Below are 26,846 nucleotides of genomic sequence, written 5' to 3' on the forward strand. Positions count from 1 at the left end.
CTTCAAGCCCTGTACCTACCTGTGTTCCATCTGTGAGTACAGACTGATTCCAACCATTGCTTAGTTTGCAAAAAACATAAATGCCTGGCCACTCGTCAGGAGGTCACTGCAGCTTGCAGCACACATTGCTCGTGTCAGCGCTGCCAGTTATGTTATGTTATGTTAAAATCAATTTGTAAAGCGCTCGTACGCCCGTGGGCTTCATGGCGCTATAGGAAGTATGAAGAGTCCGAACAACATAACACTAAGCTGACAGAGGTTAATGGTAGGCTTGAGAGAATAACCAGGTTTTTAGTCCCTTGCGGAAGGTGAGCAAATCCTTACTCTGCCTAATCGGCAAGGGGATGGAGTTCCAAAATGAAGCTGCTAGATGGCGAAAGCAGCAGCCGCCCTGTCGCCAGTGACAGCACCAGCACATCTACTAAGCATCACATTTTCAAGTGTGAAAATTCAGACTACTCCAGGTCCCCAAAGCTGTAGCAATAGCTTGGGATGGAGGTATTAGTCCATTTTAATGTACATTGTATTGATAAACAAATGTTGTTTTTCTCAACCGTAAATTAGACGGACAGCACCACCATGTGGCGGACTATCATAAGTTCTGATGTTGACAATAAAGTGCCGGTGCCGAGCACCGGAAACCACAGGTTCAAATTAAGCAATCCTAAGAAGCGCACAGAGTAAATCACCACTCCCTCTGGCCCCACAAGACCCCCCCCGCACCTGGCACGTGGGGCCGGAGACCAACGCTACATCCACGACTGGAGCTGGATCCAGGAGTCACGAGTCAACCAACAAATCAATTATGAAGGAGCCCTCAGCATCGGCTTCTCCTGTTCACGCCAGAAAGCGCCAGATCTGTTCCTGTTAGACAAACTAGTGGACAAGGACACACTGATCTGCTTGCTTTCTTTCCAGGCAATCATGCTACAGGAAATATGGGCCAAAAAAGTCCCAATGATCTCAAGATATATCAACTAACAGTACAAGCCACAAAAAGCCCTTTATGGCTGCCTAAGTGAAGGTCTGGCAGTTTATATTTAGGTCACCATTCAAGGGAACCACTTTATGAAGCTAACGGTCTGGAACGACCTTCAGACAGTCCTACTCACTCTGAATCAGAGACGTCTGAGGCTCAAGCTAGCTCTTGTGAATTTTTTTTTAGAACAATGGAGCGGCGCACTGCTAAGGTGATATACCGTCAATAAGGAAGCTTGATCAGTGCCTTCGTTGCAAAACTATATCAATCTTTATTTTAGACAATCCATGGGATTTATGCAAAACATCAGCCAACGCATTTCGTTCAAAGGTTGAGCTTCGTCGGGGCAAGAATAGCAGAAGATGTATTTTGCCAGTATGAAGCTTGTAAGAGGAGGTTCCGCGGGCCCAATTCAGTCCGGGCCCTGGTATGTGATGATATCAAGTATGCTCGGTCAGGTAGCTGCATGCGATGTGTCGGCCTCCTTGTTAAGGGCCAAATAAAGTATTCCTGCAGTCTCCTGGAAGGGTGTCTCAGCTAATGGAACATTTGCACACCACCAAAAAAGAAACACAAACTGGCAGCCAAAGAACAACTGACCAACAAAACCCTAGCTCTGCAGAACGGCTGCTTCCCTTTGAAATAATACTTTCAGGGTATTTTAACATGAACCTCCCAGGAAGAAGAGGGACAGGCGGCTCTGACCGCCTTCTGGCAGATCACTGATCAAGTCCCAAATGTAATTTTTAAACATGACAAACTGAGCAGAGCACTTATCAGCGAACTAGAGTCTAAGAACTTGTGTGCTGTCAACAGCCGCTTTTTCAATGACCGCCCACCGTCATTCTCCTTCCACAACCGCAAGGCACACACTTTAAGAGATTTCACAGTTCTCTCGGCTCCCCTGATTCATCTGGTCTCCAGTTTTCAAATCAACCCAAAGGACAAAAGTGACCACCTACCACAAGAGCTACCCCCTGCCCTGCCCCTGGACTACCATAACCCAACAGACAAATTCCATAGTATACGGAAAACAATAAGAAACGTAAATGGTCATCAAGCACAATTATTGACCTGTCAGAAGAAGCAAAATGAATGTGGCTAACCTATTCAGACAGAAGAAGCACAGCCCATAAGGCATGGGAACAATTTACAACAAAATTAATTGACAACCACTCACACTTGGATGGTAATCCCAGATGTGACCAAAGCATCTCTTGACCATAAGCAAACAAGAGAAGTAATGAACTCAAACAGTGCCTTAATCAAGCCTTACAAATACATCAAAGAAATCCTGTGGGTGATACATTAAGAGCAAACCTGACTTAGTCCAGGTCATTATACAGGAAGCACTTGTGGGATTTAGAAAGAGAAACACTGTCCAACTTATGAGCCAGACTCCTGTATGACCTCAAGACCAATAGGCACAATAAGTTCTGGAAGCCGGCGAACAACTAAAATGAACTGCTGCAAACAAGAGCCATAGTAAATATCTCAGAAAAAGAATTATATCAATTTTTTGCAAAACACTTCAGTCACTCAAGCTCATGATCATGCCAGACGAAGAGCTTCACTGGATCAATGGCCCCTCTTGAACACACAACAGCCCCAACCAGGCCAGGGATCTCACACCCGCTGCCCATTTGAGTGGCAACAATCGGTTGGCAGATCGCAAAGGCAGGAGAGAAGGGGCACCAGGGCACCAGGGCCAAATGGAATTCCAACTGCCCTCTTCAAAGAAGATACATCTACTGGGCAGAACACTTGGAATCAGTTTACAGAAGTAAAATCATATCTAACATCATCCCTTCCTCAATTAAAGGCTCTACAATCATGCTGGTCTACAAAGGGGACACAGTAAATGATCCAGCAAACTATCGGCTTATAGCCCTCTTGAACATGGAATCCAAGCTCTTTGCTGGCTGTCTCTTGGAGGAATTAGCAACTTGGGCATCAGACACAAACCTTATCCCTTTTAATCAAACTGGTTTCTGCAAAGGAGCAGAACAACCTAAAAACTCCTGGGCATTTCTCTTTTTTTTCAACCACTGTAGGGCATCTAAACAACCTCTCTATCTTTTATTTATAGACTACAAGGCCGCTTTTACTCTAGTAGATAGAGAGAACCTGTGGAATAAACTAGCCAGCTGCAACATACCAAACCATCTGCTGAGAGCGATAATTCTTCTTCACACCAACACCTGGGCGAGGATCAAGCTTGGCGATGGTGCTCACTTATGAAGGGAAATTCCAACCGATCAGGGACTATTTCAAGAGTGCATGTTAGCCCCCACCCTCTTCAACCTTTTTCTAGCAGACCTGCCAACCGGCCTAGCACAAGTGAACTCTCATGCCCCAAATCTAGGGAACACCCTCTTACTGTGCTTGATGTACGCTGATGACTTGGTATTACTTAGTTTATCAATATTTGGCCTTCATAGGCTTCTGGAGGCCACAATCAAATGTGTCCAGATGTCGGTGTTATGGCCATACACTTAAAAAATCAAAAACAATGACCCTTGGGAAATCACAGAAACGACCAAATCAGTGGTACCTGGGCATTGGTAAAATTGTGCAGGAATACAAGTACCTAGTCATGCTTGAGGGCAGCAAAGGCTCATTTAAACTGCAACTGGAGCTCATGCGTCGGAAGTCAGTAGCCCCTTACACCTATCTACCTCTGTTGAAATACTCCAGGCAAAACTTTTTCCCACCATCGCCTATGGAAGTGTGTTAGAAATGGGATCTCTGGCTGGCTAGGGCTTGCGCCAAAACCAGTCAGAGACCATCACTCTAAGTTAGGGCAAGGGAGTTACACGTCAAGATAACCCCTGCTCACCCTCTAGGTAACGTGACGCGAGCAGCAAGGCTAATCTAGGAGACTATGTAAGTTAAGCGTTTGCGCGCGCACCCAGCAACAACACCCAAGGCCCACCACAAAGGAAACTCCACACAAGGTTATGTATAAAAATAGCCTTTGTATTATACCAAACACATTAGATAAAAACACACACTTTACAATGTGCCAACAGGCATGGGCAGAATTTAAAGGGGATGTATGTACAAGACAAGGCCACCTGGACCACTGTCAGGAATATGCACTTTTAGACTTAGTACTTGGTAGAATTAGCATTTGTAGCACTTGTAGGAATAATAATTAGCACATAGAACATAGAACATTTGTAGCATCAAATAGCAAAAGTAGCACAAAATATAAAAATAGAGCACACAACCAGTAATTACTGGTAACAGGTAAGTACCACCTACGCAACCCTAACCACCTTAGGAGAATGTCACGCAGGGAACCAGGACCTCTATAGTAACACCTGTCCTAAAAAGAACAACCACCTAAGTATCATAATACATGTAGGGGTATAGGCATAGGAACATTACACATGATGCATCACATACATTCAGCGGTGTAGGAGAAAGCACATGATGCCTAAACACATTCAGAGGTGCAGCACAGAACACAATTGTGCAGAAATCACATTAGGCCACAACCAGTGACTGTCCCAAATGTCAGGGGCCTAAACGTAGCAGCTGCCTACTAAGTGCTGGGCAGCTGGGAACTCGAGCCTGGCACCAGCGTGCCTCTTGGCTCTCCTGTGGCTCAACCAACAATGTGGGCTCAACAACACAACGGTGTCCCCAAAATCACGTGGGGGCCTGGGAGCCTCGGGGCTCTGAAATACAAATGTGCCCCCTGAGCCCTCGTGGGCTCTAACCACAAAATTGCCCCCACCATTGGAGTCCCCCCTCTGGGGACTCGGAAATGCACAAATGCCCCTGACCCCTTGGGGGCTCTAAAACTACAAGGCCCTAGGTGCTGCCGCTGCCCACTGTTCAGCGGGGCAGCGGGAAGGGAGAAGGGGGCCCAGGTCACGGGGTAGGGCACCGAAAGCGTGCCCCGACACACCCCCCAACCGGCTCACTCAGAGCCCCACTCACCGGTCTCTGGCGGGCGCTCCCCGGGTCTCCAGGCTGGCCACGCGGGACTCTGTCTCCTTCTCTTTATCGGTAGCTGCGGGGCTCTCCCCACACCACGGGGGCCCGCTGCTGGACAGGCGGCTTCTCCCTCTTCTGGGCGAGTGCACCGAGGCGCAGAGTAGGCTCCTGCCTGCTCCGGTGCTCGTGCAGCCGCAACTCTTCCGGGGGAGGTGGAGTAGGCTCCCGTCCTCCTACTTCCGGTTTCTGGTTGCCCCGTAGTCCCGCCCCCGGCCTGCATGACTTTCTGGTCGCGGTCCGGGCGGCGATTTTCGGCTGTCCCGGGCTGCGACGGTGATGCTGGGAGACACACGAGGGTCCAGGCACAGTCGTGTAGGAAGTGGGAGGGGGGGGCAAGGCTGAGCCCAGAGCCAGCTCACAGGGTCCTCCTAAGCAGGGAGGCAATCCCCAGTGGCGGTCCTCCTGGCGCCCAGCAGCACCCCCCCTCAGGAAAAGGATCCAGGAAGAGAACATTTTGTAAGGGGACATAGCCCCTTTTTATACAGGGAATTCCTTTGTCTCAGGGTGCAGGGTGGGGAAAAAACCAGTCGCAGCTGGTTTTGGAGCACTGTGATGTGCTCAACCACCCTTTCCTTTCACTGGCCTGGCTAGGGACATTAGATGCACCACAGGGGGCGAAGCCAGCATTGTGTGGGGAAAGCCCAGCCCTATTCAGGTCCCAGGTGTACCCCTCCCTCACATCAGCATGCTAATCTCTCCACTCACCACCGGGGCAGACCCATCCAGACTCCTGGAGCCAGGCTCACCAGCCAGCTCCAGCCAATCACACACCAGCACACTCACTGCACACCCACACCCATGTCTAGAAGTGGCACTTCCACACTAGACACATTCACGCCCCGCACATCATTGCGCAGCATTCAATCTCACGAGTTCGCACATACCAAACTTGGGCCTGCACAACCCATGCATCAGGAACTACCAGGGACACATACATTCCCCATGCATTCCTATGGGAGGGCAGGCCAATGTCACCACACGCACTCAGAGTGTGCACGCACTTTCCACTGGGACACAGTGAAAGTGCGCAGAAACCAAAAATCACCATCACCAGGTCACCATTAAAAGCAAAAAGTTTAGGGGTGAACCTGCCAGAAGGGCCAAGTCCAACAAAGTGAAAATCTATCCTCACTAGAGCCCATTCTTATGCACACCATCCCATACCATACCAGTAATATAAGATAACATAACATAACAGAACTATTTGAAAATCTCATTTTCACCTTTGGGTATCTGGGCACTGAAATAACAGATGTTTATTGTTACCCATCTCAATGATACGCTTTGTAATGATGTAAGAAGGATGAGAGGCAGAGTGGCTCAACAGGATTCAAACTAGTGATCATGATCCAAACAGAGATTTTTGGAGTTAATTCATCAGTCCAGAGAGCCATCAACCTTTCCCCCGAGCCCACCATCACCTCAGCCACCTTTATATAAATCCATTTTGACCTGCGCCACACCACATGAGCCCCCATTTCTGAGGCTGTCATGTTCTGAACTGACTGCCAGATCTCATCTTAACCTGAGCCCATCTTTATCTGAGCCCATCCTCACCCGAGCATACCTTCATCCAAGCCCATCCTCATCAACACCCATCTTCACCAAAGCCCACCCTCACCTGAGCCCGTTTTCATCCAAGCCCATCCTCACCTGAGCCCATCCCACCCCAACCCTTTTTCATCTTAGCCCTTCCTCCCCTGACGCCACCCTCACCACGCTCACTCGTTCCCACCATCGCCCAATCTCACATTCGCATAAGCTCATTCTAACACATGCCTAACCGCGACCATTTCTATCTACACCTGAGCCAAAGCTCACCCAAGTCCATCTAAGCGCATCCTTATCTGAGCCCACCGTGACTACAGCACATAAACTCCACAGCACATCCACACCAGAACCTGCACTCAATTGATCCCATGTTCACTCAAGCTCATCATCACAGGAACCCACCCTCACCCACCCTCACCCAAGCCATCCTCAATCAAAACCATCCTCACCCGAGGCCAAACTCACAGGAGCCCATCTTCACCTTGGCACATGCCCACCCAAGCCCAAACTCACCTCAGCCAGTTTTCACCTAAGTCCATCCTCACCCAAGCCCAGCCTCAATCAATCTCATCCAGACCTAAGAACACATACTTAATTCGATACTCACTCGACCCCTTCCTTTACCCAAATCCATATTCATCTGAGCCCACCCAGACTTCCCTGACCTGAGCTTACTTTCAACTAATCACCGGAGCCCACCTTCAGCAGAACCCAATCTTAACCAAGCACACACAACCATAAGCCCACCCTCTGAGCCCAACCACACATCAGCCTACCTCCACCCAAGCTCATCCTCACCCCAATTCTTCATCACATGAGCCCATCCTGACCTGCACACATTTTCACCTGAGCAAGTCTCCATGCAAACACATCCTCACCCAAGATCGCCCTCATCTTAGCTCATCCTCACATGCGTTCATGTCACCTGAGCCCACACAAGCCCATCTGAGTCCACCACCACCAGAGCTCCCCTTCACTTGCGCCCACTCTCACCCGAGCCCGTCCTCGCCAGAATCTACTCTTACCAGAGCCTATCCTGCAGGAGCCCATGATCACCTGATCCCACACCAACCTCACCCCATCCCATCCACACATGAGCCCACCTTTAGCAGAGCCCATCCTCACCCAAGCCCATTGCCTCTTGAGCTTACCCTCGTATGTGGCCAGCCTAACCTCAGCCCATACTTACCATGGGCTATCCTCATCTATGCCAATCCTCTTCTGGCCCAGTCCTCACCTAAGCCCATTTTCTCATTTTAACACCCATATCTGACCCACTCTCATCTGAGTGTTAGTAGCTTTCATGGTTAAACTGAATCATCATAATTCAGATGCGGTTAGCCGGGCGAGTCGAATCTCGGTATCAAAAGCCACGGGCCTTAGAAAGGGATTGATCTCTTTTACAATATATTTACCTATGAACTTATTCAATGTTGTTCATCTCATGTATGTGGCTTCTCAGCTGTGCTTTTAACAAGCATTTCTTGTTACGTGCAAACCCAGGGATGCACATTTAGGCGGCAAACCATAAAGAAGGGTGTGACAAAACTTGAATCCTTTCAAAATGTAGATGATGTGTGTTCATACAAATTTCGTCTAATCTTGAAATTTCAAGGTAGAAGTGCATGGTTTGCTGCAGAGACTAGGTGCATGGGCCAATGGGTTTTCTTTGGGGCTGGCACTGGCTTCATCGAATGGCAGGATTTCCCAACAAAGCTGCCTGGTATTGATTCCACCTCAAGTCTCTTTCTTATTCAAAACCTAAACTTTCTGCCTCTGCATCTCACACTGCTGGTTCTTTTTTCTCACTGCTCTATACAGTTGCCAATGTCTTGTTATTTTTCCATTTGTCCTGCTTTTCTAAGTTTTCTGCTGTTCTCTCTCATGCTCTGTACCAACATGTCTTGATCCCCAAATATGTGCGTAGGGGTGACCACCAAATGCCACTTCACTGGCAAGCCTAAAGTAGAGTGGGATTGAAAAGTGTGGGCAAACATCCTTCTGGCGAGCAGAAGACCAATCAAAGCGTTCTGCACTGTTGATCCTGTTGGGAGGGGGAAGGTGTGTGTGTGCGTGCATGCGTGCGTGCGCGCGTGTGTATGTGTGTGTGTGTGTGGGGGGGGGGGGGGGGGGGTTGTTTGTTTGTTTGTATTTTGGAGGGAGAACTCAGCCAGGCCCACCATTACTGGGGGACCAAAGCTGAAACACACATAGAACTTGGCAAGTGAAGTTGGCAGTATGTCTAGGATGTGGCAACATTTTAAATGTGTTTGCAAAATCCACTAAATTAATTCACGAAATAGGTGTTATGAAAAATTGTGCACATATCTCTAAATTTCACGTTATGAAATTGTTCCTAATTTTATCCACAAAAATGTGGTTTTTGCAGAAAATGTCTCACCTCGATACATTTTCAGCATGTACTAGTCTCCTGCGGCTGTCTCCTGTTTTACGCAAGATGCTCTTAGGTTGACCACAACAGTCTATATCATCACAGACACTTCTTCCAGTCCTGACCTAGAACCATTTCTATCGGGTATGTCAGGTTAATTATTTCAATGGAAGTAAACCAAGAATGTAACACCCAGAATATGTTAGGCTGTACACAAAAGCTCAAGGCCAACAACTGTGTCCCCAACAACATGAAGCAAGATTGTCCCCCTAGAGGCGTGATCACATGAGAAAGGTCCCTAATGATACCAGTGAACCACATTTCCTCTAAAAGCGTAATCACACCGAATTTTCTAGGAATTTTAAACAATTATGCAAAGTAAACTGGACTCTCTTACACCTCAATGACCAGGGATGCCTATGGGAAACGGCAGAGTTTGTTCCCAAGGACAACAGGTCCTACAATCCATTGACCAGGAGTCCCTAAGCCTGGGCACATGTTAATACTTTTACTTTTCATTTTACAACTCCCAGAATTTAAGTGACTCACTGCTCACTGCAAAGTATTGCGTGGACAGAAAAGCAAATGAGCCCAGTGAAGTCTAATCAAATGTCCATGCCATTCACCTGCTGATACCTGGACATGATCAGTGCTGCAGCTTTCATAAGGAAAAGTAGATGGGTGCCTTATGGCGCCACCTAGTGTTAATACAAAAGTACTGTAAAAGCAAGTCTACTTTGATGTTAGACGCCTCCCCTCCCCATCGCTCCAGCTTGCAAAAGCTTGGGAAGCTAAACAGGAAAACAGCATTCCTGAAACTGATCACAGGCAGGAAGGACGAAATGACCCGTTCTGTGCACTAACATCCTGACTTTTTAGTGCTGAAACACTCACTGCCCTCTAATCTCACGAATCTTCTGCCTTTGCCAGGGCACTGGCCTTGGCAGTTCCCTGTTTCCTTTTCCTGAATAGCCTAGCATGGCCGTAGTTACCGAAGGGTCCTACTTATCAAGTGCTCCTAGCCAGGCTCTTTTTAGGTCAAAGCCTACCAGACAAAGCAACTCCACGCCAATCTACCTCACTCCACTCCAATCTACTCCACTCTACTCCAAACCACCCCACTCCAAACTTCACCACTCTAAGCATCCCTCGTCAATCTACCCCACTCTACTCCATTCCAATCTACCCTACACTCATCTATCCAATCTACCCCACTGCACTCGAATCTACCCTACTACACTACACTGCATTCTACTCCAATCTATCTCTCTACACTCCATTCTCGACTCCACTCCAATCTATCCAGCTTCACTCCACCCCACTCTACCCCAACCTACCCACTCCAATTCACCCATGCTACCACACTCCCTTCCACTCGACCCAATCTACCCCTCTCCACTCTATGTATAACACACCACTCAAATCTATCCAACTCTAGTCCAATCCAACCCACCCCACCCCACTCCACCCCAAAATACCCTACTCCAATCTGCCCCATCCAATTCACCCCACTCTAATCTACCCTACTCCAAACTACCCCAATCTACCCCCACTCCACTCCATACTCCATAGCAAGTATGTCACACTCTGGGAAACATTGTCCCCTAGCCCACAAATCACACATGCACATTCACTCACAATCCCGCCACCCACCCCAGGCAAAAAGAGCACTTCCACCTTAAACCATTTTGCAGCAAGACATTTGCCAATGCCATGTAATTTTGGGAACAGACTGGACTTATTGCACAATATCAGGCTGGTAATACTGGGAGCAAGCGGGGGGGGGGGGGGGGAGGGTGCACTCCCAAAGAGGGGACAAGAGTCTGCATGTGAAACGTCCATGTTATGTTCAGTCAGGCTGTGGTATGTTGAGGTGTGACACGCGGTCTCATCTTGTACCACATCAGTGCCGTAAGGTCAGTTGTAATGAAGATCATACTGGAAGGAGATACATTGTCTTGCTATGGTTGTTAGGGGAGGCTGGTTAGTAATTGTGCCCTTTCACGCTGAAGAAAATGCTGTGAAATTGCTTAGATGAGTTCATCTTTACAAGGCACAAACGACTAATTTTCTGCAAATAGCGCCAATGACACACATCTTACTAGCCCCTGCAACGCGCTGACCTTGGGACCAGCACGACTCATTTGTAATCCCGGCCACTCCCATCCGTGACAAAATAAATGTGATCTTGATATACATTAAACATAGAACACATTATTAAAAGGCGAATTTCGAAAGAATACGCCTACATGTAATGCCGACTGCTCCCTTGGGAAAACCATTTTGATCTTTGTGAAATCACTTTAATAGCATGAATCCTGCCAGACTGTAAACCACCAAAAAAATAACTATCTCTGTTTTGAGCTACAAATCTGGTTCCTGATCCCCGCGTCCACCTCCTGGGACAGCATAAAGGCTGAGCTGTTAGCTGGCCCCACGGCCAGTGTTTCATCCCAGCAACATCCCTTTGAAGGCCCGCGGTTTTAAAAAGTACCACTGCTGAGCGTTATTAGCCCAACGACTAGGGAAGGGGGGCCCTGATGCACGAGGGCAGGTGCAACTCTGTAAAACTTGTGATACTGACCAATTACGTGTAAGCATCATATCCATTCTCTGGGCACATTGCGAGGCTGAAGACAGAATCTAATATACTCTATTAAAAGGTGAATTCGGAATAAGTGTAGCTTAATTGCACCAAGAACCGCCCTAGTTAAAAACTATCAGGCATATGCATCAAAGTAAATACCGGGAGCAAAGGGGCAGATTCTCAGAATCTGCCCCTTTGCTCCCGGTATTTTTGCATTTGGGATGCATCATCCCAAAACAAAAAAATTGCAATTTAAGGAATCTCTAAATTAAGATTCCTTAAATTGCGATTGCATTTAAGGAATCCCAAATTGAGATTACTTAAATGCAATGCATGAAAGTAAAAAAATATAAATGTATTTTAACATTGCTCTCTCTGAGGTTTTATTAGGTCGAAGCCTTTGCTAAAGACATCTTGGGAACTTTCAGAAAGTTGACCAAGAAATGCATTCCACCCATTGCTTACCATTGGCTTTCTGGTTTATAGCTCACATTCCCTGGTCTTCTATTTGCTGACTTTATTTGCTTTAGGCTGGCCAGCTTGAGTTTGCCAATCCCATTCCCCAAACCTTGTTTACTGTATTATTCTATGAACTTGCCTTCTGTAAACAGGACTTAAATCTTGTCTTATCTTGTCACATTTATTGTGCATTCAAAGACAAAGGTCAAAGATCAGGCACTCTCTTCCAGGGAGTTTAGGATTTATTTTTCTTTCTCTGACTTCAAACTGAGAGAATTTATGTGACAGTCCTGCTGAGTACCCATGTATGAGGAGAGGCTGTAGTATGTTTTTGTTTCTCGCACACAACAACAACAAAATACTGTGCTGATGTTTCAGAATATTTCCGAATTGGTACAAATGAAACACTTTTTTTGTAATTCTGAAGTGTGGGGGAAACAAATATTTGAATAAGATCATAACACATCAATATACTAGGTGATTTTAATTGAAAATGGGTTGTCTGTAATGGCAGTGCGCTACCACACCATGAATACTTCACAATACGCCCCTCCACTCTACTCAATGCTCTTCCACTTTATGCCATGCCACTCCATTTAATGACATGCCACTCCACTCTATGCCCCTCCACTCTAAGACTCTCTGTGACACGCCACTCGACATGTCATTCCAGTCTAGTACACTCACTTCACGACACAACATGCCACTCTACTGTATGCACCTCCACACCATCTACCCCACTCCAATCTACCCCTCTCCATTCGATTATATCCCACTCCAATGTATCTCACCCCACTTCTCTATAACCTCCCCAATCTACTTCACTCCAATCTACCCCACTCCACCCTATCTACCCAACTCCACTCCACCCAACTCCAATCTACCCCACTCCCCCACCCCAATCCACTCCATCCAAATCCAATCTACCTCACTCCACTCAACTCCAATCTACCCCACCCCAATCTACCCCATTCCAAACTACCCGACTCCAATCTACCCCTATCCACTTCACTGCGATCCAATCTATCACACTCTACTCCAATCTGTCCCACTCTCCTCCAATCTACTCTACCTCAATTTACCCACTCCACCCACCCCAATCTACCCAACACCACTCCAATCTACCCCACTTTATTCTAACACACTCTAACCCAATTTACCCCACTATAACCCAATTAACCCTACTCTAACCCAGTCTACCCCACTCTAAACCAAATCTACCCATCCCACTGTAACCTACTCAGCTCTAATATAATCCACTGCACTCAATCTAACTCAATCAACCCCACCCGACTCCAATCTACCCCACTGCAAACCAATCTACTGCACTCCACTAAAATCTATCCCACTCCGCTCCAATCTATCACAATTCTCTCCACTCCAATGTACCCCAATACACCCCACCCACTCCAATCTACCCTACTATAATCCATCATTCCTCAATCTGCCCCACCTCAATCTTCCCCTCCTCAATCTACCTATCCCTAATCTATCCCACCCCAATCTACCCCACTCCACCCAATCTACCCAACTTCACCCATCCCACTGCAATCACCCCACTACAATCCAGTCTACCCTACTCCTCTCCAATCTACCCCACTTCACTCCAATCTGCCCCACTCTGATCTACCCTACACCACTCCAATCTTCAGGACCATAGAATTTGAACACAATACCTGAAAATGGACAATCAAGTAGAGTAACCAGCTAAGTGGACTATGAACATTAGAAATACCAACAAGGGACATGCATAGCTGATTAAGTCTGTCAGTTTACTGAAAACCCCTGAAATGGTTTAGTAAGGCACCCCCTTGAGGCAAGAAGAAACACTGCACTAACAGCAAAATATGTCAGCGCCTTCTTGAAATGACCACTTCCCCATTTCTTTTGCAACTCGATGATGTTACGGAGTCGTTAGCCAGTTTCCTTACGTAGTGCTTACGCGGTGATTGAGCAAGTCAGCACACGTGTGACGCGACGAGCAGAGGAGAGCAGGCGAGCAGGCGAGAAGACGAGCGAGTCGCCTCCACCCGCTTCACCCGCACCGCGCCTGCCGTGCATCGCAGGGAGCAGGGGGGGTGAGAGGCGTGAAGAGCAGAGAGAGTGACTGCGAGCTGCATATACGGGAGCAGTGTGCTGCAGTGAACCGCACCGAGCCGCCACCTCTGACCGCCACCTCTGACCACCGCGAGCCACCACTACCAGGAGCCGCTACCATCAGGGGCTGTATATTGTATACTGTGTGGTCGGCGCCGCGGCTCGGTCTCGGTCCTGCACTGCCTCCACTTTCCGCATTTGCTTGCTTCACCTTCACCACAGACGAGAGCCACGAGAAGGGAGAAGCCCCACGCATACTGAGTGTACGTGTAAACCCCATGCAGTGTAGATAGCAGCTGTTGCACGGTGAGCCCTCCTCCCCCCACCCTGCTGCTGAGCCTGCTGAGCCTGTGTTGTGGGTTGTCGCGGACTGCTTGGCAGGGGAGACACGGAGGGGAAAGTGGGAGTGGGAGTGTGGCTTGTGGATTACAGTGCACAAGGCGGAGCTCAACCACCGCTGCTCCCAACACCGTGACTTATCCACCATCGTCATTGACATTGTTTTACAAGGGGCAATTTCCCAGGAACTTTTCTAGGAATTTTGGCAAATCTTGCAACTGCCAGTGTGCTAGCGCTTGAGTCAGTGCAAGACTGAAGCACGTGTATCCCGCCAGGTCTAGAGTCAGAAGTCATAGCCAGAGCCTGAGCTGCAGCACCAGCACCGCATCACCTATACCAGCACATATACAGCAGCACCGGTAGCGCCAGCAGCCCCAGCAGCAGAGGCAGTAGAGGCAGCTCCCGGTAGCTCCTGGTACTCGACCTCAGCGAGGGCAGAACAAGGGAATCTGTGCTGTCCCGCTGACCTACTGTTTGCTATTTCTGCGCTATCTCTGAGCTGTGGACGCAAAGCCTGGAAGCCTGTAACAGAGCTACGAGCGGGACGTGCAAGGGCCTCAGCATCCATAGTTTGGTCTTTTGGAATTTTCCGGTGTGTGAACCGGAGCGTGAACCGGGGCATCCGGAGAGCCTGGAACCTGGAGTTTTCGGAGGCTAACCGAGTAGCCAGCGTGGAGGTAAGTGGCAGTGGCAAGCGCGGCAGCCATTAGAGGCAGCTGCAAAGTAAGAGCCGAGGGTGCGGACCAAGGGGCTGCTTGACTAGGTCTCCCAGCCCGCGATCACCCTGTGTGCTCCGCTTGTAGCTGCCCTCCCCCCTTGTAAAAGAGGCAGCCCAGTATAGCTCGGCTCACGAGGAGAGCTAGTAACTCGCCCTAAGATCATACAACAAGCTCAATAAGCTAAAGGTCCCCACAGGGCAGTCACCTCAATAACCAGAAATACAAGTAAGCGGACCCTATCACCCTCCCATACCACACATCACACAGCCCCAGCTCACAGTGTCTAAAGGCGCTCAAAGGATGATGCCTAAAAAAATCAAGCTGAGCACGAAGGAGGAGGATGAGGAGGTGGGGGCAGAGGCGAACCCTGAAAATACGGTATTAAGAAGGACCACTAGGAGCACTAAAGGTGCCAACCTCCAAAAGTTTCAGGACTCAGTCGCGGGCAACTTCCTCCCACAGGGTCTCATCACCCAATTCTTCCAGGCCCCCAGTGGCCCGACAACCACGGACATGAGTATACAAGGACCCGAGGGCAGTGGTACACCAAGGTTGTCAATATCGAAGCAAGATCATCCTTGCAGTTACTCTTGCGAGCCTGCAGACTCCGGAAAGGCCCAAAGCCTGGAAGACGTCCGGAGCCAGGTAGCCCTACTTCATTCCACTGCCAGAGCAAAAAGCCTGTTAAGGATCCTAGCAGAAGTTCACAGGAGCATCACCGAGGGTGTACAGGAGGAGATAGGTAGCGCAAAGCAAAACTCGGGCACCGCACCCTCTCCCCCAACGAGCCCTGGGACGCACCTGTGCACGCCTGTGACACCCCGGGCAACAATGGAGTCGACCACTCCGGGCAAGGCAGCGCACCTGTGCACGCCTGTGACACCCCGGGCAACAACGGAGACGACCACTCCGGGTAAGGCCGCGCTAACGGCATCGCTCTTGCAAAAACTAGAACACTCAATAGAGCGGACATTAGAAGACACCCCCATATACTCAGCCAGAATTAATCCCAGGCATCCGCAGCAGACGGAGGCATGGAGCCCCTTGGGCCTAACACAACATCAAGACTCAGTCGATGAGGTCATGGTCAAAGAATTAAACCTGTCCATAATAAGAGAAGTGCAAGACACCATGGCTAGGGCCTTATTATGGCAGTCAACGAAGATGGAGGTTCAAGTTGATCTCCTGCACTCAATTGCCCAGCACTTAGTGCGCCAAGACGACAAACTAGCAAAGTTAGAGGTGCTGTTTGAAACCCATGCAGCCAATATCAACTCGGGTGCCGCCATTATAGAAAAAAGGGGCAAGCCTACCCGAAGTTCTAAAAGATATGCTCGCATTAGCCAAGGGCCTTGGAGAGAGGCCCCCTCTAACACAGTTGGCGCAAAAGCCACCAGCTTTGGCGAGAGTGCATGAAGTAATGAACGATCCCTGCACCACGGTCACCAGCTCATCAAAAGGTTCGCTGGCAGTGCCTTGTAGCAAGCTCACCATGCCAGAACAAGGAAGCGGGGACTTTGAGGGTTTGGAGCCTGACACCGAAAGCGACGATTCATCCATCAGCATTCCTCTCTCGGAACAGGCCAATTGCGCATCGGCGGGTGCAAACGGTCCGCTTTCACGGAGAGCAAAAAAAAGACTAAAGAAACAACTAAAGAAACTTAAAACCAAAAGCAGGATCATACCATCAGCCATAATAACTTCTGGCGCCACCACAACTGAAAGTACTTTCAAAACACCCGTTCCTATCTTCACCTCAAACCGTGCACTGAAGTCTGTCAAGCCCAGTGACCCACCACTTGTCCCTAGTGAGGCCCCCAGACACTCAATCCCTGCTCCGGAGGGCCCCAGAAATGTGGAGGATCTTCCACGGCCCTCACAAGTGGTTTCCGGAGGTCTTTCCAGCACCAATGATCCATCTGGTTGGGTCCTCCAACATAAGACAGAATCAACCCGCCCTTCGTATTTGGGAGCGCAGCTGGGACTGCCTTCTCTGGTAGGTCCTCCAACCAAGGTACCAGGTAGCCAGCAACTAGGAGATATATACAACAACCTCCCTCCCCCGAACGCTATCAATGATGAGTGGCAAGGACTGTCAAGAGAGGCAAGCCCCCCATTCACGAACTCCGACAGACAGTGCCCAGGTGACCGTCATGCAATCATTGCACACCCAATACATCAGAGGCACGTGTCTCCCGGTGAAGGGGCACAATGGCGCTCCTCAAAAAATAACAAACCACTAAAAATTTACGAGCTGTTGTTCACCCCCAGATTTACAGCCATGGACTCCTTCGACATCCTGAATAGGTCCAATATCGTACGACTCTTCGGCCACATTGAACCCCTGGCACACATCACCTCGGGGATGATCGAGTGGGTGAAGTTCAAGAGCCTGGACACAGATACTCACGGTGATTCCACCATAGTCGGACTAGCAAACCAGCAAGCCCAAAAAGCTGTCCTCCAAGAATCATCCCAACTGGCAGAATGGGGTATAGAAGTCACCGCCCCCAGTGTTCCAAAATATCCGCACGTCCTCAGACCACACTATGGTCTACAACATGCCATCTCTGTTCTCAAAGGCACAAATTCCACGTGTTCTGACGGGGGACTGAAAGCCGGGAGGCCAAGATCCCCGCTAAAAATAAAACTCTTGCTAAAAGAAAAGCAGCGCATCGTGCAACGACCTCAGCAAGGACCGGCCCTTTCGGAGGACATATGGAGACGGGGCTCCTAACCCCTCCCACACATACGTAAACATCAGTTGCGTATGCCCACCAAGAGGCCAGGATCGCAACCTTAGCATCATCTCATGGAACATTGCAGGGTTAAATAACATCCGCAGGGTTACAGCCACCCATGACTATCTCGCACAGGGGGACATACTATGTATCCAGGAGACCTGGGCGAGGACCACTTCACCAATCGCTGGCTACCACGAATATTTCAAATCAGCAACCAAAAGGACGATCTTTGGTCGCCCATCAGGGGGTCTCTCAATCTTTGTAAGCCACGCCTGCAAATTAAAAGTAAAAGAACTATCTCTGGAGCCACCGGACCTACTAGCTATCTCAATAGAAGGACTGAGAGCGGACCAAACAACCCGACCGCTTGTATTAATCAACTGTTATCTCAACCCTGCAAAACTTCACTCTCCACATGGCTTGGAATCATTCACCACCGCCCTGGAAGATCTACTAATAAGCCGCTTGCACCATGATGTAATCATAGTCGGTGACTTTAACCTGAGAGGCCTGGATCTGCTACCCATGAAACCACCTAGCAAGAAGTCAGCCCAACTGATTGAAATTTTAGCAAATTACAACTTGCAATCCACCCACGGGATACAAAAAATGCGCTACCCCGCATGGTCTGCCTATCCGACCTTCAGAAATGTCTCCACTATAGACTATATCTTCATCAATGCAGGACTGGCTAACAAACTTCGCAACTTCACTGTGGACGACAGAGTCGAAAGCGACCATAGACCCCTTCGTGTCACATCCAACCTAACACGAGAACAGGCAGACTCCTACGCTGTAATTGGTATGACAACAGGCGAAGAACACCATTTAGTCCTTAAAAGAATAAAATGGTCGACCAATCTTAGCCACAGTCTTAATGCCTTCATAGCTAATAGGGCGACAGTACCATGGCCACAAGAAAGAGAATGTATATTACACCTATGGGAAACACTGACCAATGACCTACTGAAGTGCCTGGGCAATACCCACCAATCAAGAAACGGACAAAAAAATCTCATCCCAGGTCACCAAAAAACCCACAGTCTTAAGCTTGCCAAGCATGCACTCAACAAGGCAGTGAGAGCAAAAAAGAAAGGTATCTACCTGCCAGGGGGGCTCCCCATTGCTGTTTTGCGAGCCAAGAACAAAAAGAACATCTGGGATCTGAAAAGAAAACGGATCGAACAGAATTGGCTGACCGTGTTTTCCATAATTAAAGGCAAAGATAATAGCAAGCTCTGGCGCTACATCAACAGCTTGTCATCAGGTGGCGTACATAAGGTTAACAGTGTTGGAGGAAAAGTATGGGAACAATATGCAAAGGGGCTGTATACTTGTGAGTCAAATCGGACGTCTAACGGTATCACCGGGTGGCCCAAGGCGGCGGCAGCTACCATCAGCCCTGAAAGTGCCTTGAACGATGTCTCAAGTCCGCCCGTACCTGGAAAATTCTCGGAGGCGAAGATAGCAAAATACATCAAAGCCATCAGAACCGACAGTGCCCCAGGCCCTAACGGAATCCCCGCACAGATTTTTAAGAAAGATCCTGCATTCTTCGCTTCCAAACTTACTCCTCTATTTAACCACACATTCGCAACTGCAACCCTGCCATTCTCCTGGAAAGGCTCAATTCTCTTTCCTATCCATAAAAAAGGTGACCACTCGAATCCGGCTAATTACAGACTGATAGCCCTCCTTGACATTGAAGCCAAGATCTATGCCCGCCTGCTACTTAAGGACCTGGAAACTTGGGTGGATAAGAACGGCATACTCCCGCCCTCACAGACCGGCTTCAGGGCTAACTGTTCCACGCTGGACAACATCATAGCGCTCTCGTACCTCGCTAAGAAGGCCAACGTGCGGAATAAGCTGCCCCTGTTCGGTTGCTTTATTGACTATTCAACGGCCTTCGACCGTGTGAACAGATGCCGGCTCTGGGCAAAACTAGAGTCTTGGGGGATCCCTAGAGATCTTCTAAAGGCGGGGACCTGGGTTCAGGTGAAACTAAGCGCCACATCTGTAACCACAAGAATTGCCACTGACTCTGGATTAAAGCAGGGGTGTGTTCTGGCCCCCCTGCTCTTCAACCTGTACACTGCAGACATGGGGCACGCCCTGAAAGATGCCAACCTAGCACCGCCCAGACTGGGGAAGCTGGTTCTGGGTACGCTCCAGTACGCAGATGACACAGTAATTATGGACGATACCAGGGTAGGCCTCCAACGAGCCTTAAACAGTCTTGCGACGTACAACAAGGAGAACGAGTTACATATTAATGTGAGCAAGACCAAGATAATAATCTTTGGTAAATATCCACACACAACTAAATCTTCATGGTCTCTGGGGGAACACCGAATCACCACGGCCCCATCCTACAACTATCTGAGCACATGGGTATCAGAGAGGGCCACCGCAGTCAAACATCTGAAGGCGCTTAAACCAAAAATCGACAAAATAATTACATCTCTAAGACGTCTAAGCCACAGCCTGGTCAGTCCCTCTGCATATCCGATGCTGACAGTACTCAGGGCCAAATTGATCCCCGCTATCACGTACGGCCATTTAGCCTACCCAGGGGCTTTTGAGAAAGTGGTCCAAGCGGCACAGGTGAAAGCATACAAGATGGTGCTACGGGCCCCCAAACAGGCTAGGAATAGCAGGGTGAGACTGGAAATAGGCCTGAAACGTCCTGAACTGATACTATTGGGGGAATTGCTAAAATACTACATCAGAGTTCTGAAGTCGCCCGAAAACACCTTAAAGCACGCGCTAAAAACCATCTTTGGCGAAGCAGGCTCCCCATGGCAAGTCAAGGTGGAACTAGCCATTGAACTTTTGAAGATCGAGGGGCGGAGTCTGCACTTACAAGAAATCCCATATTCCGCCTGGGCAAAAGCCGTCAAGCGCCAAGTCCAGTCTATTTCCTTTGAGCTAGACCTTTCCTCGCTCCGGCCCAACCCACTAACGTTGGCCCTGGACAAGACCTACACTCCCGGTAAACCTCAACCATACTTACAAGACTCACTAACAACCGAAGCAAGACAGAAAATTATGTTTATGCGCCTCTTGGCCCTCAGGATAACGGACTTCAATCCACGCTGGGCACGCTCGGACGGAGCCACTGCCTGCCGACTTTGCAATTATCGCAGAGAATCCTGGCTACACTTGCTATGTTGCTGCACCAAGCTGGCCAGCGACCGACAGCGTCTGCTACGTCCGGCACTACGCATCTTGGGCCACAGAACTTGCAAAGAGGCTTCGGATTGGTGTTTCTCTGAAACCACAACATGTTTACTAGCTAGGATAGGCAAGTTCATCCATCAAATTAAAATGGCACTCGAAAACCAATTAAAGGATACCATCCCGAAGAGCCCTGTGACCCGCCGTCCCAAAGTTGGCAATCCATATATAACACAGGGAGCCGAAAAGAAAAGGGTTCCATCGGTCAGAGGTATCCAACCGGGGCCGACCCAGGGTCCGATGTAGTCCACAGTGCAACTGAGGATGTCAAACTTATATACGTCTTCCAGACTCTAGCAAGCGAGGTCTCACGATGACTCTAAATTTTTAATTCTTTTAATAATGTATAGCACCAGTGAACATAGTCAGCACCGAGAACAAAAATCGGTACTAATGGGCCAGACCATTGTATACCGAGCGGGGGGGGGGGCATTTTACTGTATTTTACTGTATTTAATTGAACCAAACTGTATTTTTCTATACTGTAATGATTTTAAGTAATCGCACAGTTCATAAATAAAAAAAAATACTAAAATACACTGCACTAACAGCTTTACAGGTAACTGAGACCTGGGGCCTTATTTATGAAGGTCTTGCGCCACTTTTGCGTCACTTTTAAAATGGGAAAAAGTGACGCACCGGTGGCGCAAGGCCTTCATAAATAAGGCCCCTGGTCTTGAAACATACTCATTTTAGGGAAACGCCCCCCCCCCCCCAAAAAAAATTCTTAAAGGTAAATCAGAGTGCAACCAAAGGTAACAAAGGTAAAACAGAGTGCAGTTTACATGAAGAAAGTGCATTTGAAGAATATATTTGGTAGTGCCTTTGTCGCCTCAACCTGTAGAAATTTCCATTTAGAACTGAACATTGGATAAAGAGAGGTATGGAGCTCAGCACTCGAATTCCTGAAACTGGTCTCTTCCTAACATGCAAAAATAAAACAAATGTCAAGTTTTCTCCCTGCATTGCAGAATGGGTTCTTCCAGCGATGCTTGGCCAGACTTTATGGCTGCGGCCAAAGTGCAGAGTCAGCCCATATTGTGCTGTCCTCCCTGTAGGTTTGGGGGCTGCATCTTTAAGGTGCCCGCAGAATGATCGGTGCATGGTCCTTGGCGGGGGAGGCAGCTGCGTAGCTCCACCGTGCAGCTTTCATAGTTCCTGCACACCGTACCTCAGCCCCTCTCTGGAAGGAACATTTCAGGGGTGAACGGGTCGATTACCCCCTCCCTCTCCCACAGAATCCTTGGCTTTTCTGCTGAGCGTGCCAGGATGCTAATTGCGAAGGCAGGTTTAATGAGGGGAGCATCTATTTGTCCACTGGGAAATGAATTAAGGATGCCTGCTCGAGAGGCCGAGGTTTCTACAGAGCAGCTTACGATAATGACTGCTTCCGGCGACAGAGGTCAGACAAGAACCGCAGAACTCGAGGTGAAACAGGATGCTACCTTCGACAAACTTTACGTGCGCTTGGTTACCATGGAAACAGTCTAAAAGCAAAACCTGGAAGCTAAAACTACCCACCAACATCCTCTATTTCAGATTCCTATGCATCACAGTTGTTCAAAGTACACCCTCAACTGAAGTCAGGCTGTTTGTGGCTGTGGCACTGCCAAGTGTCGGTGGCACTGTGAAGCTTCAAGTGCTTAACATCAGCATCCAGTAAGGTCCCATCATCCTGTACACTTGAGACCACTCACGAGGAGCACAGGAGACCATCCTCAGTTTGGCTGCTTGAGACCACTCTTATCAGGAGAATAGAAGATCATCCTCCGCATGACTCGTTGAACGCATTCTTACAAAGACAATAGAACAGGAGACCATCCTCAGTGTGGCTGCTCGAGACTACTCTTATGAGGAGAATAGAAGATCATCCTCCGTATGACTCGTTGAACGCATTCTTACAAAGACAATAGAACAGGAGACCATCCTCAGTGTGGCTTCTTGAGACCACTCACAAGGAGAACAGGAGACCTTCCTCAGTATGTCTGCTTGAGACCACTCTTACGAGGAGAATAGAACAGGAGACCATCCTCAGTGTGACTGCTTGAGACCACTTTTACGAGGAGAATAGAACAGGAGACCATCCTCAGTGTGACTGCTTGAGACCACTTTTACGAGGAGAATAGAACAGGAGACCATCCCCAGTGTGACTGCTTGAGACCACTTTTCCGAGGAGAATAGAACAGGAGACCATCCTCAGTGTGATTGCTTGAGACCACTCTTACGAGGACAATAGAACAAGAGACCATCCTCAGTGTGACTGATTGAGACCACTCTTACTAGGAGAATAGAACAGAAAACCATCCTCAGTATGATTGCTTGAAACCACTCTTATGAGGAGAACAGGAGACCATCCTCAATGTGACTGCTTGAGACCACTCTTATTAGGAGAATAGACGATCATCCTCTCTATGACTTGTGGAAACTATTCTTACAAAGACAATAGAACAGGAGACCATCCCCAGTGTGGCTGCTTGAGACCACTCTTACTAGGACAGTAGGAGATCATCCCTGGTGTGACTGCTTAAGACCACTCTTATGAGCAGAACAGAAGACCATACTCTGTATGACTCGTTGAAACCATTCTTACAAAGAGAATAGAACAGGAGACCATCCTCAGTGTGGCTACTTGGAACCACTCACAAGGCGAAAAGGAGACTTTCCTCAGTATGACTGCTTGAGATCACTCTTAAGAGAAGAAAAGAACAGGAGACCAATCTCAGTGTGACTGCTTGAGACCACCCTTACTAGGAGAATAAAACAGGAGACCATCCTCATAATGACTGTTTGAGATCACTCTTACTAGGAGAATAGAACAGGAGACCATCCACAGTATGACTGCTTACGACCACTCTTACGAGGAGAACAGGAGACCATCCTCAGTGTGACTGCTGGAGACCACTCTTACGAGGAGAATAGAATAGGAGACCATCCTCAATGTGACTGCTTGAGACCACTCTTACGAGGAGAACAGGAGACCATCCTCACTGTGACTGCTTGCGACCACTCTTACGAGGAGAACAGGAGACCATCCTCAGTGTGAGTGCTTGATACCACTCTTACTAAGAGACTAGAACAGGAGACCATCCTCAGTGCGATTGCTTGAGACCACTCTTACGAGTAGAACAGGAGACAATCCTCAGTGTGACTGCTTGAGACCACTCTTACTAGGAGAACAGAACAGGAGACCATCCTCAGGGCGACTGCTTGAGACCACTCTTACTAGGAGAACAGGAGACCATCCTCAGTTCGACTGCTTGAGACCACTCTTATGAGAAGAATAAAACAGGAGACTATCCTCAGGGCGACTGCTTGAGACCACTCTTACAAGTAGAACAGGATACCATCCTCGGTATGACTGCTTGAGACCACTCTTACAAGGAGAACAGGAGATCTTCCTCGGTATGACTGCTTGAGACCACTCTTATGAGGAGAACAGGAGAATAGAACAGGAGACCATCCTCAGTGTGACTGCTTGAGACCACTCTTACGAGGAGAACAGGAGACCATCCTCAGTATGACTGCTTGAGACCACTAGGAGAATAGAACAGGAGACCAACCTCGGTGCGATTGCTTGAGACCACTCTTACTAGGAGAATAGAACAGGAGACCATCCTCAGTGTGACTGCTTGAGACCACTCTTACTAGGAAAATAGGAGACCATCCTCAGTGTGACTGGATGAGACCACTCTTACGAGGAGAACAGGAGACCATCCTCAGTGTGACTGCTTGAGACCACTCTTACTAGGAGAATAGGAGACCATCCTCAGAGTGACTGGATGAGACCACTTTTACGAGGAGAACAGGAGAACATCCTCAGTGTGACTGCTTGAGACCACTCTTACTTGGAGAATAGAACAGGAGACCATCCTCAGTGTGATTGCTTGAGACCACTCTTACGAGGAGAACAGGAGACCGTCCTTAGTGTGACTGCTTGAGACCACTCTTACTAGGAGAATAGAACAGGAGACCAACCTCAGTGCGATTGCTTGAGACCACTCTTACGAGGAGAACAGGAGACCATCCTCAGTGCGACTGCTTGAGACTACTCTTACAAGGACTACAGGAGACCATCCTCAGTGTGACTGGATGAGACCACTCTTACTAGGAGAACAGGAGACCATCCTCAGTGCGACTGCTTGAGACCACTCTTACTAGGAGAATAGAAGACCATCCTCAGTGTGACTGGATGAGACCACTCTTACTAGGAGAACAGGAGGCCATCCTCAGTGTGACTGCTTGAGACCACTCTTACTAGGAGAATAGGAGATCATCCTCAGTGTGACTGCTTGAGACCACTCTTACTAGGAGACTAGAACAGGAGACCATCCTCAGCGCGATTGCTTGAGACCACTCCTACGAGGAGAACAGGAGACCATCCTCAGTGCGACTGCTTGAGACCACTCTTACTAGGAAAATAGGGGACCATCCTCAGTGTGACTGCTTGAGACCACTCTTACTAGGAGAATAGAACAGGAGACCAACCTCAGTGTGATTGCTTGAGACCACTCTTACGAGGAGAACAGGAGACCATCATCAGTGCGACTGCTTGAGACCACTCTTACTAGGAGAATAGGAGACCATCCTCAGTGTGACTGGATGAGACCACTCTTACTAGGAGAACAGGAGACCATCCTCAGTGTGACTGCTTGAGACCACTCTTACTAGGAGAATAGGAGACCATCCTCAGCGTGACTGGATGAGACCACTCTTACGAGGAGAACAGGAGACCATCCTCAGTGTGACTGCTTGAGACCACTCCTACTAGGAGAATAGAACAAGAGACCATCCTCAGTGTGACTGGATGAGACCACTCTTATGAGGAGAACAGGAGACCATCCTCAGTGCGACTGCTTGAGACCACTCTTACTAGGAGAACAGGAGACCATCCTCAGTGTGACTGGATGAGACCACTTTTACGAGGAGAACAGGAGAACATCCTCAGTGTGACTGCTTGAGACCACTCTTACTTGGAGAATAGAACAGGAGACCATCCTCAGTGTGATTGCTTGAGACCACTCTTACGAGGAGAACAGGAGACCATCCTCAGTGCGACTGCTTGAGACCACTCTTACTAGGAGAACAGGAGACCATCCTCAGAGTGACTGGATGAGACCACTTTTACGAGGAGAACAGGAGAACATCCTCAGTGTGACTGCTTGAGACCACTCTTACTTGGAGAATAGAACAGGAGACCATCCTCAGTGTGATTGCTTGAGACCACTCTTACGAGGAGAACAGGAGACCGTCCTTAGTGTGACTGCTTGAGACCACTCTTACTAGGAGAATAGAACAGGAAACCAACCTCAGTGCGATTGCTTGAGACCACTCTTACGAGGAGAACAGGAGACCATCCTCAGTGCGACTGCTTGAGACTACTCTTACAAGGACTACAGGAGACCATCCTCAGTGTGACTGGATGAGACCACTCTTACTAGGAGAACAGGAGACCATCCTCAGTGTGACTGCTTGAGACCACTCTTACTAGGAGAATAGGAGATCATCCTCAGTGTGACTGCTTGAGACCACTCTTACTAGGAGACTAGAACAGGAGACCATCCTCAGCGCGATTGCTTGAGACCACTCCTACGAGGAGAACAGGAGACCATCCTCAGTGCGACTGCTTGAGACCACTCTTACTAGGAAAATAGGGGACCATCCTCAGTGTGACTGCTTGAGACCACTCTTACTAGGAGAATAGAAGAGGAGACCAACCTCAGTGTGATTGCTT

Source organism: Lissotriton vulgaris, chromosome 10 (assembly GCF_964263255.1).
Source record: "Lissotriton vulgaris chromosome 10, aLisVul1.2, whole genome shotgun sequence".
NCBI lineage: Eukaryota > Metazoa > Chordata > Amphibia > Caudata > Salamandridae > Lissotriton > Lissotriton vulgaris.